Genomic DNA, 18,427 nt, shown 5'->3' with positions numbered 1-18,427 from the left:
TAGTTTGTCAACAACTAAAGCTGCCGTTTCATCTGCAGCAGTGTCTGGCTTTTTGAGAATTTGTTGTGGCCAGACTGCCCTTTTGCTATTTGTAGCTGAATGAGCATTTCTGTACTTCCCAAGATACAGTTCTCACACCAGGAATGCATGCCTTTCACAGCCCAGACTGTTCTTGTGCCTTCTATCTGAGATGGCCACCTCAAGTAAAAATCACACCAGTGCAAAGTCTGCAGACTAATTTTCTCAGTCTGTTGCATACCACCCTGTACATGCCCCCTTTGAAAGTTTTACTTGTGCCCAACTTTGGTGGAAATTTCCAAGACTCTCTTTCTGATTAGTTGCCTATTAGTCAATGAAATATAAACCTGAGTTGTTTTTTCTTCCTTTATCTTTATTTAGGTAAAGCTGGACACACAGACCATGCACTATAAACAGTTTGATATCATCATCGTGTTGAACTTAGCCATCGAATTCTTTGGTTTTCCTCAGTGTATTCTTTTGCTCATTCTGCTTTCCTTTTTCAAAATATTTCAAGAGAATGGGACAATTAAAAATGCTTGCCCTTGAAAAGAAAAGCATCATGAGTCTCTGTTTGAGAATGGGGTTTATCTCTGGGTTCTATGAGCTAGATGCACACTAATTTACAGTGCTGGAACCAAATGGGTTGAAAATCCTTGTTTTCCCACCAGATGGGTTATTTTAAAATATCACAAAACTTCTGAGGTTATTTACATTACAAATGTGCTTCTTCGCACACATCAAGAATTGAGTACCATGTTTTGACAGTAACTCCTTTATGAAATTATATGTTGCGCAAGTAGAGTAAAATTCAAGTCATTCTCAAGGGAGCAGGCTTATGAATCTGGATGAGGTCACACCTCTTTAAAGATGCAGTTTGATAATCCGACATCAAAACAAAGGAATTCTGTTAATCCTCTCACAAAAGTGCAAATTGCTAATCAGATCCCTGGGCTGGGCTGGCAGCTTGGTAAACAATGAGCTTGGCAGAAGAGCAACTTTGGGCGGATAGATAGCTGAGAAGCTTGGGGTACCAACTTTGCCCCTGTGTTAGCCCAGTTGGGCCTGTTGTTTCGAAACAATTATGTTTGTCAATGGAGGTGGTTCTTGCGGTTATTGTGTTCTTGTGCTTTTCTCTTTCCATGTTAATGATGATGCAAATCAATCTTCCTGTCTTTCAGTTCACTTTGCTGGTGTATAGGCTACTATGCCCCTATATTCTTTTCACTTGGATGCATGTGTCTTTGAATTTTCATTACACATTCCTTTACAAGCCCAGAGGGTTTTCCCTCCTTCCCACAAAGAGTGTGGTGGTATTTGAAAAAAAGAAGAAAAAATCCTAAGCCAAATGAAAAAGAGTGTCTCTTCTAGAAGGTGTAATAGTTAGGATATTTATTTATTTATTTATTTATTTATTTATTTATTTATGATGAAACCTGATTTGAGGTGGCTTAAAAGAAAAAGCTGAAATGTGTTGGGTGAAGGAATACAAAGAAGGCAAGTAACCAAATTGGGGGAAGGCAGGAATGGCTTCTGAGGACTGGCCTAGGGAGAAGTTGGGACCATGGAGTCCATCTCTTTCAGGGTTTGATCCCTTTGCCTTGTCTCCCCGTCACTTTAGATAGCGACTTTACTCTTTCTTGCTGCAATAGAGATTTCTCCCTAGGGGAGGAATGTCTCCATGGATGCCAGCTCAGGAATTTCATAGCTTGCTGCTTTTTCCATCCTACTTAAATAAAATATCTCAGGGAAGGACTCTGATTGGCTTTGCTTAGATCAGGTGCTTGTCCTGGACCCTGTGTATACATAATTTCTTATTTGTCAGAGTGTGGAATGTGCTCGCTGCTTGGTTTACTGTGTCTTCTTCAGGTTTATTGAAGTATGTAACAAGCCTGGAAAATTATAAACTCTGATGACTGTCTCAGCAAGTGAAATTATTTTGCTCATCTCAGTGCCACTCTTTTAGCTCTCGCTCTGTTTCACCCTCTTGGCATTTCCAACTTTCACCCAAACATGACTAAGAATTAACGTGAAAGTGAGAAGTATAACTTCTTCATTTTAGAAGGGGCTTCTCGTTAAGAGAGTGCACTATTTTGAATACTTCCAGCTAGTTGTGTGTCTTCTATTAAGAGAGTGTTTGGACATTATTTGGGTGCAACGTGTGTGTTGAGAAGGAGTGAAAATTATAGTTTTGGTTGTGGTGTTGTCTTCCACTCGGTGAGAGCAGTGCACTTTTGCTGCAGTACAGTCTGGGCTACGGTTGGCATATTGGTTTTCAGTCAGACGAATGATACAGAACACGACAAATCTACATCTATAAGAGGAGAAACACATTAAATGGACAGGTCTGGGGTAGAGGCTGCCCTGGTGGGGCCATGCTACCCACAGCCATAGCTTTCTGAATAAGAGCACTGTCTTTTTAAAAGCAATAGGGGGTGCGGATTGAGGGAGTGCTCACAGCGGTAAGTATAACACAGCTGTGCTCTGTTTATGCTTCGGCTACAATAAAAAAGCTATAAAATGTGAGATGTCATAGCTCCACTTTGCTTTATTTATACTATTTCCTCTGAGCTCTGTCACACTGCACATTCATCTGCTAAGTTGCAGCAAGAATGGAGATTAAAATATCACAGCTCAAAATAGGAGTCAAGCGGAAGGAGATTCATCATAGCCCTATTAAAAATATGTAAATATGGGAATGAAGTCATTTTAAAGCCATACAGCGCTGCTCCTCCTTTATGAGTTGAGATCCCTTGTGCAAGTGGTGGGCCATGCAAGGGACAGAGCTGGGGCACTTGTTCACCATTTCTTCCACCCATGGAAATCCTTTTAAGATTAAAGACTGTTTGAATTGCAAATTATGCATGTTTTCCTATAATCATTCCTAAATTAATAATGGCAGGAAATCTGATGTGAAACAAGGAAATAAAAGATTTGGTAATTAAAGATTATATATTGTTCACTTAATGAGAATTATTAAAATTAATATATGGAATCTCCTTTTTGACCTCAATTATGAATGACATCTGAGAAACCTCCAGAAGTATCCCTGGATAGGAAAAGTTCCAAGAAGGAAACTGAGACTTGGAGACATGGTCTAGCTTTCCAGAATCCAGTTACTAATGATAAAGTGAAGGTGGGAAGCTAGGGTTCCTCCCTAAAACTCTGCTAGTAAATGACTTCACATTTCTTTTATCTCTAGTCCTGACAAAAACTTCCTTTCTGCTATCTATATGGTGTGCTTAGGAGAGTAAGGAATGGACTTTTTAGATGAGTGAATCTCCAGTGGTATTTATTAGCAAGCCTTTTATGTTCTCTTCTGTGTACACACAGAATGTTTTGGTCTCCGTATTGTCCACATGTGCCATCAGAGTAGTAATAAAGACCAACATTTGCTAAGTACTTACTGGCTGCCAGGAAGGGTCCTATGCGTTTGCTTTGTACTCATTATTTCACTCCTCACAACAGCCCTTTGCTGTTGGTGTTATTCCTCATATCTTGTAGACATGGAAACTGAGGCGAGGATCACACAGCTGATGAGTGAGAACAGGAATGTAAACCTAGCAGGCTGGCTTCAGAGCCGGCACTCTCAGCCCTAATGGCCTTTCCAAAAGGATTAGAAATCACCAGGAAGAGCACCAAGCTGGTAAAGAGCAGCCCTGGGTTCCAGGCACAGTTTTGTCATTACTCTAGTAAACAAATTTTCTCACCTACAGAATGCAGTGAGGAAATGATCCTGTTTTTACGGTTTCACTTTGTGTGTGTTTCTGTACTACTGCCTCATGAAAATAAATTTTTTGAGCAATAACATTAGAAGATACTGCCTCCTTGAAGTAGAAATGTTAGAAGAGCAGGTGGGCCTTTGGAAGTTGTTGAGGTTAGCCTTTTAGTGTGATGAATATAATACCCTGAAAGAATAAGTGACTTATCCAAGAACACTCAGCTACTTGGTAGAGAACAAAGGTAAAACCTGCAGGTCCTAGCAGCGGTTTCCTACATAATACTGCTACCTATGGAGTTATTAAATAGAACATGTGAACATTCTTGAAATTTGTGGAAGGAACCACGACACGTGTCTTAATGGCTTAAATTAGGCAATTGCCATAGTATCTCAGATTTATAGCAATTTAAGATTTTAGATGATGTGTCTTTTTGGCAGACTTCGCAAGAGGATGCTAGGAAATATGCTTTAGGCTGGCAGGGGAGTAAAGTGGCCATCTTTTTATTGGCGCTTAAGAAATTAATGTTCTTGATTTTGTTTCAGTGTTGAGTGAGGTAGCATGTGATTTAACAGGCACATGATATGCTTAGAGAATGTATAAAAGTATAAAGAAAAAAATGATTTTTATAGTGATTTGGGTAATTTACATAGAGAAATAATCTGATTAAACATTATAATTATTTTTGAGACACATCTAATAGATTCACAATTTATCCACTTATACTCTAATATACAAAGAAAATGGAGCTGTTTCTGTAATGCATTCTTATTCTGGAGTCCCTACCCTACTGGGCAGATTGACAGGCACTAAAAATAAATGCAATATAACACAAAATAACTCAGTGTCTTTGCTATCAAATCATCTCTTGCTGTTTGTTTCTCTATTTCCCCGTCCAGACCCAGGACTAGGCTGGGGTGAGAGAGGCACCTTGGGTGTAAAATGTAAGGAGGCTTCCCTCTCTGGTGGCAACCCTGTGCTTGCATGACCCTGAGGGGGATGGCTCCTTACATTTTGTGCCCTTCTAAGTGCCTCACAAACCTCACTTTCCTGCTGCCCCTCCCCTGTCCACACTAACAAAACCATCTTGAGGGGTTTATGTATCAATCATTGTGGCTGACACGGGAGTGTGGAGCACGATATCTAAGGCTGCTGGCCCTGGGGATGTCTTCTGTATCCTTCCTGGCGTCTGCTCTCTGATCCTGTCTCTAGCAGTAGAGGCTTCTGTTCTTGATGGTGTAGTTAGCCCCACTTAGATTTTGAACTGGAGCAGCTGCTATTGACCTACCATTACCTTGAAGTCTTTCTTCCTTTTCTCATCTCAGGGCTTTCTCAGTCTTCCTCTGTGTCACATTTGTGTGTGTTTGTGTGTGTAGGGGGGGGCATGTTGGGAATGGAGAAGATGGAGCAGAACACAGAAGTTGTCAGGTCCTTTGTACATGCACACAACCTGTGAAGAATAGCCCATTTTAAGTCAGTCTGCCTGGGAACCTTCCTTCCCCAGTGTTTTATTTCTCCTTCGCAGGTTAGGTGGGTACAAGACTTACAACAGGGATCCTCTGAGAGGCCTCTGACCTCCTCCATCCTCTCCCCAACAGGTGACGTCCATGAAAGAGAACTGTTAGCCCATAGGCCCTTGGATTCCTTTTATCCAGCTGACATTCTCCTGCCCCACCTCCTTATAGGTTAAATAACAAGATGTGCAGAAACCCTGGCCCCTGTCTCTGAGCTCTGCATCTCTCCTTGCCCTAGACTTCTTTTCCCCTTCCTCCCTAAGTACATGAGAGTTCCTATATTGGCTCTGTCTGTGAGGATCCACATTTTGCTTGTGTTTTCTCACAGGGAATGTTTTAGAAAACTTGAAACAACTTTTCACTCTCAAATTCTGTCATTCAAGATTGTTGTCTCACTAGGTAAGCTGATTAATAGCCTCTTTGTGCTAGATAGTAGCTGACCTCCCAGCTTGCATACTGGAGTCTTCAAAGGGCCAGACCCCCAGGAGCTCATAATTGAGACAGAGGGTATATAGGGTCAGGAAGAATTATCATCACAGCATAACATAATGTAAGATGTGTGGGCTAGCACAGGCTCTCATTCTGAGAGCTAGCCTCCCAGATTAGTTCTTACTCTCAAGTTAGGATACTCTCTCCATTGTGTATATATATTGTATATCCCATCCTACAGAAGGAAGTAGATCCAGGGTTAGCTCCTCTCAAGGGGCACTACTCATTCATAATCTCTTATTGACTCTAGGAATTTGGAATGTATACACTTCTTGAATTTTCTCCCTATATTCTGCTTATGGAGGATTCAGATATGTAATCTCATGCAATTTTATTACAATATGGTCAATGTTATTATATGGTTAGGAACAGTATTTTATGGGAACACAGAGAAGGGGTGCCCAATTTGCCTAAAATTGTCAAAGAGGGCTTCCCAGAGGAGTGAAACCCAAGTTAAGGATTAAATACTAATTATAGTCAGGCACATAGGTGGCTCAGTTGGTTAAGCATTCAACTTTGGCTCATGATCTCATGGATTGTGAATTGGAGCCCTGCATAGGGCTCTCTGCTGTCAGCACAGAGGCTGCTTTGCATCCTCTGTCCCCCTATCTCTCTGCCCTCCTCCGCTTATGGGTGGGCGCTCTCTCAAAAGTAAATAAACATTAAAACATTTTTAAAAAATAGGGGGCGCCTGGGTGACTCATTTGGTTAAGCGTTGGACTTGAGCTCAGGTCATGATCTCACAGTTGGTGAGTTCGAGCCCTGTGTCGGACTCTGTGCTGACAGCTCAGAGCCTGGAGCCTGCTTCGGCTTCTGTGTCTCCCTCTCTCTCTGCCCCTACCTCACTCACACTCTGCCCCCCCCCCCAAAATTAAAAAAAAAACATTTAAAAAACAGTCTTTTATGAATAAGACAGGAAGTATATTTTTGAAAGAGCAGAGCTCAGTGAAGAGCAGGACCTTGTCTGTCATACTTACTATCGTGTCCCTATCACCTAGCCCCGAACCTGGCATATTGTACACACTTAAATAGTTAGCATATAAGTGGATGAATAAATTTATATTGAGGGCCATCACAGTTGGATATTTTGAGTGGGGGAACCACATGATAAGATTTGTGTTTTATTAAAAATAATATGGCATCATTGTAGTAATGAATGAAAAGAGAATGAGACGGGGAGCAGCTGTGGCAGCAGGTTCTATGAAGACTCTCGGGAGATTCCTCTTAAGTGACCTCCAACCTCTTTCTAGATACATAGAGAGTTTGTCATTCTGCAACGAACATATGGTCGTTTCCCATGTATGTCTCAAGAAGGCTTGAGCACTGCCTGTTCCCACCCCTTAAGATGGCTCAAGAAAATCAAGAGATAATTCACAGCATATTCAAGTTACTTTTTGAACACCTTCCATATAGGAGAGAGAGAGTTGAGGTTTCCAAATTATCTGTTTATAGGCAATAAAAACATTCCATTCTTAGTCCATACTTAGTCTTAGCTAATATGATAAAATACCATAAAGTGAGTGGCTTATAAACAACAGAAGTTTATTTCTCACAGTTACGGTAACTGGGAAGCCCATAATCAAGGCATCAGCACATTGTGTCTAGAGAGAGCCCATTTTCTAAATGGCCATCTTTTTGCAGTAACCTCACATGGTAGAAAGGAGTAGGAAGCTCTGTGGGGTCTCTTTGATAAGAGCAGGAATCCCATTCATAAGGGCTCCACCCTCATGAACTGAAGGCCCCACCTCCTAATACCGTTACATTGGGCATTAGGTTTTAACATAGGAATTCTGGAGGACACAAATATTCAGTGTATAGCTTATGGCATAGTATCTTGTCTGTATTTCTTGTTCAGAGTGGGTTTATGAATTTTCAGTATTGGCTATGGTAAACTAGGGGCTACATGGTGAATGAATCTTATCACATAAGTGTCCCTATTTTCAGAGTGAAATTCTGAACAGAGGTCAGTCAAACATATGCAGTTTTGTTCTTGTGTTTATTAGCTTTTATTGGTGTGTGTCAAATTAGCAAAAACTTTGTGGCTTAAAACAGTGACCACTTTCTAGCTCAGAGTTCTCTAGGTCAGGACTCTAGCGTGGCATGGCTCTCTTTGCTCAGAGAACAACAGGCTGAAATCAAGGTTAGCCTGGTTGAGTTCTCATTATCTGCACATTCTTGGGGAAACAGAAATTTGCCTCCAAACTCATTCTTGTTGATAGAACTCGGCTCTTTCTGGTTGTAGGACTGTGGTCCCTATTTCCATGCTGGCTATCAGGGGTGGTCCATAGCTTCCCTGGGGGTTCTGTAGATGCTCCCCCCATCCTGAAGCCAGCAATGGTGTATTGAATCCTCTTTATGCATCAAATCTCCATCTTTCTCTGTCTTTGCCCTTTAGATCAAGATTTAAAAGGTCATGTCCACCCAGATAACCCCATTGCTTTAAAGTCTATTGTGTTATGTAATATAACCTATTCATGAGAGTCAAATCTGTCATATTCACATATCTCGGGACTATGCAGAGCATGTTCCCCAATTGGGAGGATTTGGGAGGGGCATCTTAAATTCTGCTTACCAAATTTGTGTTTATAACCTTAAAAAACCCCAAAAAACAAAAAACTACCAACAACAAGATTGTGAACAGCCTCTTGCAGAGTGCAGTGTAAGCGTTTAGTAAAAGCACAAATGAAAGTGTGATTTAATTAATATTTTGTTTGAAAACTGGCACATCTTTTGATGAAGTTAATTTTCTAACATCTGACCTTGACAGATCAACTATTACTAATTTTTAGAAATTTTACTTGTTTGTGACTCATTCACTTCTGAATATTACTACCATTCACATTACCAAAACAAAACAAAACCAACAAAACATGCTTCTGCATTTATTACTGGGAGTGTGGAGGTGGGGGTGGTTTTTATTGTTTGTGAGCAACGAAAAAAATAAGACAAGGCCATAAAACACTATCACTTCAAAGTGATTTTTAATAGTGAGAGTTCTGTTAAGGTAACTTGAGTGTAAAGTAAAATATCTTTCAAAGTTTGGGGAATTTCTAGATTTAAATAAGGAAGGTACAAGAGTTTAACCAGCCGTATGATTAGTCAACTACAAACTCGGTCAACTACAAACACATTTCTCCACATACTCCTCACTTCTGACACCAACTCCCAAGTTTCAGACGTTTCTAAAACCACCTTCAAGTTTGACAATTTGCTAGAAGTATTCACTAAAACAGATGATACTCATAGTTGTAGTTTACTACAGGGAAAGGCTATACATTAAAATCTGCCAGGGGAAAAAGTATGTAAGGCCGAGTCTCAAGCTGATAAGTATAAGGCTGAGACTGAGTCTGAGTTTGAGGCCTGCAGAACCAACCACAGAGCTTTCAGTGAGCTCTCCTGATAGAGTCAGGAGGCATTACTTTTCTAGTATCATTGTGACAGCATGCATTGTCAACTAGGCAAGCTCACTTGAGACTTTGGCATCCAGAGTTTTTATTGGGATGCAATTACATACTGCCCAAGTTGTTGACCTTTAGTCTCCAGCCCTTCCCGGATGTCACTATGGGTTGATACCTTTAATCTCCAGTTCCTTCTAGAGGCAAAACTGATACTGCATGGCCCCAATCCCCCATCCAAAATCACACTGTTTGACTGTTGTGTGGCCAAAGCCCTCAGGCAAGCAAAGACACTCCTGCCAGATGTGACACATGGAGGCCCTAGAGATCACCTCTCTGTAGCCAAAGACAAAGCCAGATCTTTCCTTGGATAAGGTCATTCTTCACCACACAGAAAAGGAGGGAGGGAAAGAGTCATGAATGCAAATAGTAGTTATCATTTATTGAGGGCATCCTATGTATCAGGCAGTATGCTAAGCATTGTAAATAAGATATAAACCATGTAAATAAAATGATGGTGGAAACAGGATTTAAATCTATGTCTGCCTAACTCAAAAGTACATGATTTCAAACACTTTATTGCCTTCACCAAACCCAAAGGACAGCAAGAGTGTATAATAATAATTTAAAAGCAGTTATTCTTGAGAATGGTTTTCAGAATAAAGTTGTCATTCAAATGTATAAGAACGTGCACTGCTATTTTAATAATGTAGGATACAGAGGAAGAGGATTAATGTATAGAATGGTTATGTCATTGAACTCATTCCTTCCAAATGGATTCTAGTCAGCACTTTATCATTGAATTAATTCAAACACATTTATGGGGGATGCCTTATATCTCAGGTGCTGTGCCGGCCACTGGTAACCCAAAGATGATGATAAATAAATTCCTGTCCAGAAGGAGCTAGCGATCCACTGGGGTATGTAAACTCTTTCTTTTATTATTTTTTTAACATTATGTCAGTTTTAAGCAAAATAGAGTGCAATATGTAAGAAATATTTTGCGTATGAATTTTGCAAGCATTTGGAACACATTTTTTTTTTTTTTTGACTGGGTGAGCTAATGATAAAGTTACCGATTTGGAGATAGTTGTGCATATGACTATCAAATAAGTAAACTCAGGTTCAATCGTTTTATATATTCTTTAATAGTAGGATAGATCTTTAAAAAGTAAAACTACTTCAGAAATAAAACCAACAACATAGCACTGAGATTTGTGTACATTTCCTACTTATAATAGTATGTGAGAGAAATGAAGGGAGAATAGGAATGTCACCAGAACACATCATACATAACAGCAATGTGCATTTCTTCTTCACAATTGTCATGTTGATACTTTGCTTTTGACTGGTTACTTTAGCGATAATTTTTACCTTTCATTTTCTTCTACTTAACTGATTTTTCCAATTGAACAAAGTCTATACTGGGATAAAATAGGATTCCCTATTGGGGCGCCTGGGTGGCTCAGTTGGTTAAGCATTTGACTCTTGACTTTTGGCTCAGGTCATGATCTCTTGGTTCGTGAGTTTGAGCCCCGCATTGGGCTCTTTGCTGACAGCATGGAGCCTGCTTGGAATTCTGTCTCCCTCTCTCTCTCTTCATCCCCTGCTTGTTTTCTATGTCTCTCCCAAAAATAAATAAAAATAAACTTAAATAACAAGTATAAACAATCGGATGTTGATATTTGGCAAATACGTATTTTATTTAAATTATACTTTACAATGGTCCATGCTTACAACACACCATGCAGTATGCTCGGAGTGGTCCTGAGGCAATAAGTACAGCAAATGCAGTAATATACATATAAAATATTACATTCTAATTATACCTTATATATTTTATAGCTTAATGTAGTGGAATAGAATTAGAAAATAAAATAAATTTATGAGTACTTGATGTCCAGTAGTTCACACTGATGCTGCACAACACTAGCAACAATATATATGGAAATATTTAATACATATATTAATATGCTATCTAGATTAAGCATTTTAAGTGCTGAGAGTGCAGTTGTGATCATTTTAAAATGTGAGAAACCCAAGAAAAAAACCTGTCCTTTTCTTTTTTTTTTTGCAATATGATTTTAATTTTTAAAAGCATTTAATTTTGTAAACCATATCCATCATCTTTGCATAGATAAATGTTGTGGCAATTTTTTGAATGAGCATTTTGGTTCCCTAAAGAAATTATGGATACGCTATAAATTTATAAATGAAAGGCCATTCATCAGAGTTATAAATATGAGTGGTTCTTGTGCTGATGCCCATGTAAACTTAAAGTGGTTTAATTTCTATCGGCTTTTGAGTATAGTTAGTACAACGAAAGAATATAGATACTGTCATACTTACATGTTGTCATATCATTGGCCAAATGGGAAGAACGGCATGAAATATTTTTTGAATAGCATGGCATTTCCTTGAATTATTGCTGGCAATAGAACATAAATCAACCTTAATGATGGATATTCCAAAGATGTTTATTAATCTATTCATTTAATCTGAAATACTCACTCCTGGCATTTATAGAGCCAGTTCAAAAGAAGTGGCGTGCTTCTAAACCCTAACTGTTACTTTTAGGGGCCCCATAATTATGTCAGCTAAGTCTGGTTGGAATGCAGATTAAAATGCATAAAAATCCTTTGTTCCTAATCTATGCTAAAGATATTTGCCTAACTGAAATATGTTTTCTCGTATATGTCTAATAAAAATTTCAATTTGGTACATCATTGGTGAAATTTACAATATGGCCTCTATTTGAATCTTCAGTTTTTAAAGTCTGTTTTCCTCCCTCCTATCCCCCCTGCCCCAAATTACAAGATAATCCTGTACTTTGTATAGTTTGACAGAAAAGGGCTGGAAAACTGGCCAAATTCCTGTGCATTGAATTAAGATATTGCATATGGCATATGATTTTGAGCACATGTAAGGAGACAGGTAGGATGGACAGATGTAAAGATACTGAGAGTGGAATTCTTATTAGATAGCATAGGTCAGAGAAAGCCAGTAGCAGTTAAGCTGAAGAAGGAAGAAGTTAGCTCTGCGTATGTTGGGGAGAAAGATGGTATGAATGTGCATGCATGTCTGTGTGTTGTTTACTAAAATATGGGAAGTCTAGGCATAGAGCTAACTTATGTATTAAAATAATGTGAGCAGGACTCAGCTTCTCTCCATTTCTTTGCTTCCACTAATATAGCATCAGTCTTGGCTTCATTTGCGACCAAGATGGTGGCATTGGCATTGCTGAGTATTAGCATCCCCTTGGGCTTTATTCAGATCAAACTGGAAAAAGAGAGCCTCTTTCCCGGAAGCCTTATCAAAAGTCTCTTTGTGCTAATTGGTTTTGATTAAATCGCAGACTAATCCTGCACACCTCTCTTGGAGCAAGAGAAAGAGTCAGCTTTATCGCTTTCCATGGACTAGGCACTAGGATTGCCTCCCAGAGGGAAATGGGGTACTTGTAACAGAATGAGGGTATATGGATGGTAGGTAGCAAAAATAAATGAATAAATAAATTACTGCCAGAAAAAAAAACCCCACAATGGGTATATACACATGAAACTTTACGTATAATTACAGAAACCTATAGATTTCCTAACAATACATGGATTCTAGGTTAAGAAACTCTAAAAAGTAATACTTGAATCTATGCCTTCTGTAACAAACAAAAAACAGTATTGATATCCATAGCTGTCTAAGGAAAATAAGCTTTTACTTTGATTGTTTCCTGAATAAAGACACAAAATGAGTATAATCTATAACTACTTGTTTGATAATATCGAATTAACAACGATAAAGAAGTTGTATTTTCTTATTAGCTAAAGTAGAAATGAGTGGTTCACCCTGAAGGTGGTTCTGTAACTATTGTTTTGTATAAGGAAAAAGAGCAAAAACCTCTCTCTCTCTCTCTCTTTTTTTTTTTTTTTTGAGAGAGAGCATGAATAGGGAAGGGGGAGAGAGGGAGGGAGAGAATCCTAAACAGACTCCACGCTCAACATGTAGCCTGACAATGGGGTTCAATCTCACATTGTGAGATCTGAGGCAAAATCTTTTATTCAAGATAAGAACTTTAAACAGGCAACATTGGGAGACTTCTATTAGGAAAAAAAAAGTTTTCCAATATTGGGTCGATAACTTTTATTGCTCTTGGGACCTGCATTTATGTGCATCCTAAGTCCCTTCAGTTTGGTCAGTTTAATTAAAAGAAGTATTAATGAAGGAATAAAAGGCACAGCATAAGGAATGTAGTCAAGATTCTGTAATAGTGATGTAATGGGATAGATGTCAGCTACCCTTGTAGTGAGCATAGCATAATGTATAAACTTGTCCAGTCACCCAACTGTACACCTGAAACTAATGTAACATTGTGTGTCAACTATACACAAATTTAAAAAAAAACTGAAATATTATTACTCAGAAAAATATGAATCAGGTCTATGAAAATAATTTGTGATTATTTGATAATTGGTCCAAACTACCTGTTGATTTGCCTCTTTTGTTTGTTTTTCACTCAATTTTATTTTGGAACGTGTTGGTGAAGTCAGTTATTTCCTTAAAATTATTTTTAATTGAAAAATCTTAGGAGAATCGGTAGAAAATATAGGTCAATCATTGGAAAATAGGGATACTTTAAAAATACTTGGGGCGCCTGGGTGGCTCAGTCGGTTGAGCGTCCGACTTCGGCTCAGGTCATGATCTCATGGTACGTGAGTTCCAGCCCCGCGTCGGGCTCTGTGCTGATGGCTCAGAGCCTGGAGCCTGTTTCAGATCCTGTGTCTCCCTCTCTCTCTGCCCCTCCCCCGTTCATGCTCTGTCTCCTCTGTCTCAAAAATAAATAAACGTTAAAAAAAATTAAAAAAAAATACTGACATAGTGATTATGTACTTCTCATTAATATTGGTTACAAGAAAAGCTTTTAATAATGTGGGCAGTAACATAGCAATTGTCAAGATAACAGTCATCATTATGCCTTACTTTTACATGGATTCTCAATTTTTTGACAAGAAGGAGTTAGCCTGGGATATTAAGTTGCATCACTGAGCACAAAAGGAGTTTTTCTTCATAAGTGAATCAAAATACTCCTCAAAAATGGAAAAGAATTCCGTGGTTGCCAGATATTTTTATTTTTTATTTTTATTTATTTATTTTTATTTTAGGGAGAGAGAGGATAGAGAGTACGAGTAGGGCAGAGAGAAACAATATTAAGCAGGCTCCATGCTCAGTGTGGAGCCCCATGCGGGACTCAATCCCACAACCCTGAGATCATGACCTGAGCTGAAATCAAGAGTTGGATGCTTAACTTACTGAACCACCCAGGCGCCTTGGATGCCAGATAAGTTTTAGAGAATAAACATGGTAATTGAAGATGGGTTTTCTGTGCCACGTTTTGTCTCTTTCAAACAAGCAAAAACCTTCTCAGGTTTTAATACTCTTCCTCATGAATGGATAGCCTTTTTAACCAAAATCTTATGACTAAAGTGACCAAATCTTATGACACAAGTGACTGATGACTTAAGACTAAAGTGAATTGTCACTGCTCCGTGTTCAGTTCAGTATTGTCAGTTGTGGAGAAGGACATTCTATTTTTCCCTATCGATTAATGCTACTGAAATGCTACAGCTATTTCAAAAGGTGTCCACCTTGTTTCAAAATATTTCTGCAAAGGCCATAATATACCTGGCTTTCCAGATTGACATGTTATTATTTTTAAAAACTCCTCCTGAAAACCTCAGTTTGCCACCAGTTCTTCTTGACTTGAAAAGTTCGTGGGTCCATTATTGCTGTGTGTGTATGGTTTTTGTTTTGTTTTGCTTTCTAGATTATAGCAGATCTTTACACGGTGTCAATTATCTGTGAATAGGAAACAGCAGGTAGTTCATTCATTGAAAACTGGTTTACAGATTTTCTTGCTATACATTTGCTTGCTTCTCAGATTCAGTTTTAGACCTAACCAAGATAGAGAATTGCTTATCTGCATGGTAGTATTAGTCATCAGTGGAGTTTAGAGAAATGAGGTTTGTAAAGAACAAGCTTTTTAAAATATATAATTTAAAATGTTGTTATTCTTCCATTTTGGTTAAAATCAATCCATGGATATTTTTAAGGTTGTAAGTTAAAGCAGGAAGAATGTGTCACTCTTGTAATGCTTTAGCTAAAGACAAAAGATAGAGTACCAAAATACCGTAAGAGCAATTGAAACTATATATTGTTCTTACATGATGTCCAATTCAGCTGTGTAGGTGTGAGTTTCAGATAAGATTGAATGCTTTTAAAGACGTGAACAGTCAAAGCATTCCCTATTATTTATTTTAAGGGCTTTTTAAGGAGAAGGAATGGGCTTAATCTGAGACCCCAAAGCATACATTTCCAAAGACAGCTGCCTGTCTGAATAAGGAATGAGCTAAGGAGTGAACAGGAGAAAATCCACATACATATTTGAGTTTCACTTTAGAACTTTTGATAGCTTTGGTCACTGATTGGAATTTTTCTCCAACTAGAAGTCAAAGAGACAAAGCAGGTAATCTACATAATCTTTCCCACATTTTCTAAAAGTGCCTGTAGATGAAAACATGTCAGACAATTGGTCAAATAGGGCCTAAAGTTTTGTTTGTTTGTTTTAAATCCATTCTTTACTGAGAAGGAAATAAAAAAAAAAGCTTGAGGTTGGTGACAGACTTGGGTTCTTGCCACATTCCCAGCTTATTTCATGGACGGCTCTCTACTCCAGAGGAAGTTAATATTTTCCAGAGATGTTCCATAGGTATTCTAAATCATACTACAGACACCTGCTCCTTTATATGGATATGTTATCCACCTAGGATGAATCAGAGCTGATTTTTTTTTTAGTGTGATTCCTTTCAAAAACCTCATTAATCTTAGTGTGCAGAATTTAGGGGGAAAGTTGTGTTTTGCTACTTGACACTGTTTAATGTAAATGATTTATGATTATTCCTTATGTATACACGATAGGCACTTTATAAATTGGATTGTTCTAGGAGTAACACGATACATAAATGTTATTGCTATAAATTCTGAAGTTGGCTATATATTTTTGTATCATGTAACCAGTTGACTTATAAATGCTGACTATTCCAACCTGCTCTTTCTACTCAATATTGTAAGTGGTGACTTAGGTAAGCCTGGCAGAGATATATACACAGAGGCACTCAAACTGCATGAGAGCAGGATATCCTGGCACCTCTCCAGTGTGGCTTCTGGCTGTCTTCCAGGGGTAATGGCAGAAAGAAGAAAGAATGAGAGGGGAAACTGAAACTTTATGTAGCAAAAAAAGATGAATCTAAATTATTATTATTTTTTTACCCCACAAAGTCAAGAGCCAGGTAGGAGAGAAAAGGGGAAAAAGCAGAGCAAATAGGAGAAAAGTACCAGGAAAACCAATTCAGCAAAATTTAGTTACATGCCACTTTACAGGTAAATTTCCATCACTTAAATAACATTAAATAAGGGTAAAGGTAATAACAGATTAACAGCTATGTAATTGTATATTTTTGTATCTATAAATACAGTATGTATGGAAATAATAATATTTATTTTTTTGCATTTCTGTGCATGAAGTGTTTGAGGAATGGAGTTTTATAAACCATTTGATTCTACTGGTAGATGAGACCATTTTATTATGTGTGTAATTCTGTTACACTAATAGCTCTCATTTTTTTACCATGAAAACTCATTGTGATTTTCTTTCAGGGATCTGAAAGAATTAGAAAAAAACCCCTCTGAATAATCGGTCACTTTATATCTGAGTAATTGCTAAATACCAAACTCATCTAAAATGTCGAGTTACAGAGGAAGGAATAATACCCATATAACTGACTGGCAGATTCATAGCGATTTTCTGCTGACTCCTGGTATTGACTGCTTACCTGATCACACAGTCCTGGCATTGGAGCTGATTTGAATTGCTCTATGCCCTAATTTGTGTAAAGAAGAACTGGGCTGTGAAGAATTCTATTGTGTTTATAGTGTCTATTCTGATAGTGATTTTATCGCCCATTTCATAGGCTGCTTTAGTTGATTCCCTTCCCCCATGCCCGACTAAGTAGTACCATCTACACAATTGATCTGGTTGTCCATGAAGTCAGTTCAAATCAGCTGTTACGGTGGCTAAAAATACAAGATCAATAATTTTAAAACTTGAGGTGCATATCCTCCACAAAAGGACTAAATCTCATCAGGCAATCCCACGTGAAAAGATTATGAGACTGAAACCACATGTGTGTGACTTGTAATAACAAACATTATTTATTTGGCTATTACACTGAAGGAAATCTCCTAATTTGCTCCTTTATTACTTCTGGAATACATTTTTAATTGTCATACTTTCTGGAGCTATCCTGGTGCATGCATTGGAAAGAATATGCATATGCAGATATCTCTGTATCTGTAGGCACTATAGTCAAAACAACTTATTTGCCTAGCTGCGAAGCTGGCTTACTCACCCACTCACAAACTCCCAGAGGAAATAGGGCAAAAAGGTCAAGTAGAAGCAATAAGCCAATGATCTGTTACACAAAAGTTACTTAAGAAGTTCTGAGTGGCACTGCTCATCTTCTAGAAGGGAGATCACTGCATTCCCTGCTCATCCCTGTGTCATCAGCAGTAGCTTTGGATTCGTTTTTGAGGAAGAAAGCCCGTTTCTACATTGCTGCTGCTATACACTCAGGTAAGCTGGATTGAAATGCCAGAGACACCGCTGAACCAGACTAGACTGTGGGAAGATTCTGGTGCCGAGAGAGGGATTTACAAACATCAGTTCTCTTATCCTGTAGAATCTGAACCACCATGTAAAATTCTTCTTTTTCTGAAAGGACGTTAAATTTAAATGCAAGACCTCCAGATTTAAATACACACACACACACACGCACGTAAAATGAGAAAAGCCCATCACTTTGTGTTCAGTACAGAATACTTACAGTTACTATCTTTGAGGACTTTCTTTTTTTGCCAGTTATTGCTCTTTGTCTTTGCACGTAGCATCTAATTTAAGCCTCCTAAGTCCCTTGGGAACCAAGTACTATTATTATACCCATTTTTTAGCTTAGAGAATTGAGAGAGAGAGAGAGAAATTGAGTAATTTGCCATGACTCAACAGCTAGTAAGAGGTGGAGCCAGGATTCAAACCCGGGCAGAGGGGTCCCCGGGGCTGACGCACACACTCCCAGGTTGACTTTGAGCAGTATGTAGTGCTTCGTTTGTGAAAAGAAGGCAGGGGAGCCATCGTTCAGCAGGAAGTAGGATTTGAATTCTTTTTCTTGTACTAATGGTCACTGTATCT

At 38.5% G+C, this 18,427-nt stretch overlaps 1 protein-coding gene across 9 annotated transcripts in view; it reads left to right on the top strand.

Moving 5' to 3' along the window:
• SOX5 (SRY-box transcription factor 5) overlaps positions 1–18,427 on the top strand; it is a 930,253-nt gene that overhangs the window by 97,526 nt on the left and 814,300 nt on the right. For 7 of the 9 annotated variants that reach the window (XM_042991948.1, XM_042991946.1, XM_042991954.1 and 4 more), the window contains one exon: positions 9,979–10,055. The gene's annotated coding sequence lies outside the window, so the exon portion shown is untranslated. Of the gene's footprint in view, positions 1–9,971; positions 10,056–17,707; positions 17,816–18,427 lie in introns of those variants that run through there. The other 2 variants (XM_042991949.1, XM_042991953.1) reach the window with 2 other exon arrangements.

Source organism: Panthera tigris, chromosome B4 (genome assembly GCF_018350195.1).
Source record: "Panthera tigris isolate Pti1 chromosome B4, P.tigris_Pti1_mat1.1, whole genome shotgun sequence".
Taxonomy (NCBI): Eukaryota; Metazoa; Chordata; class Mammalia; order Carnivora; family Felidae; genus Panthera; species Panthera tigris.
This window is presented reverse-complemented; position numbering and strand designations above follow the sequence as displayed.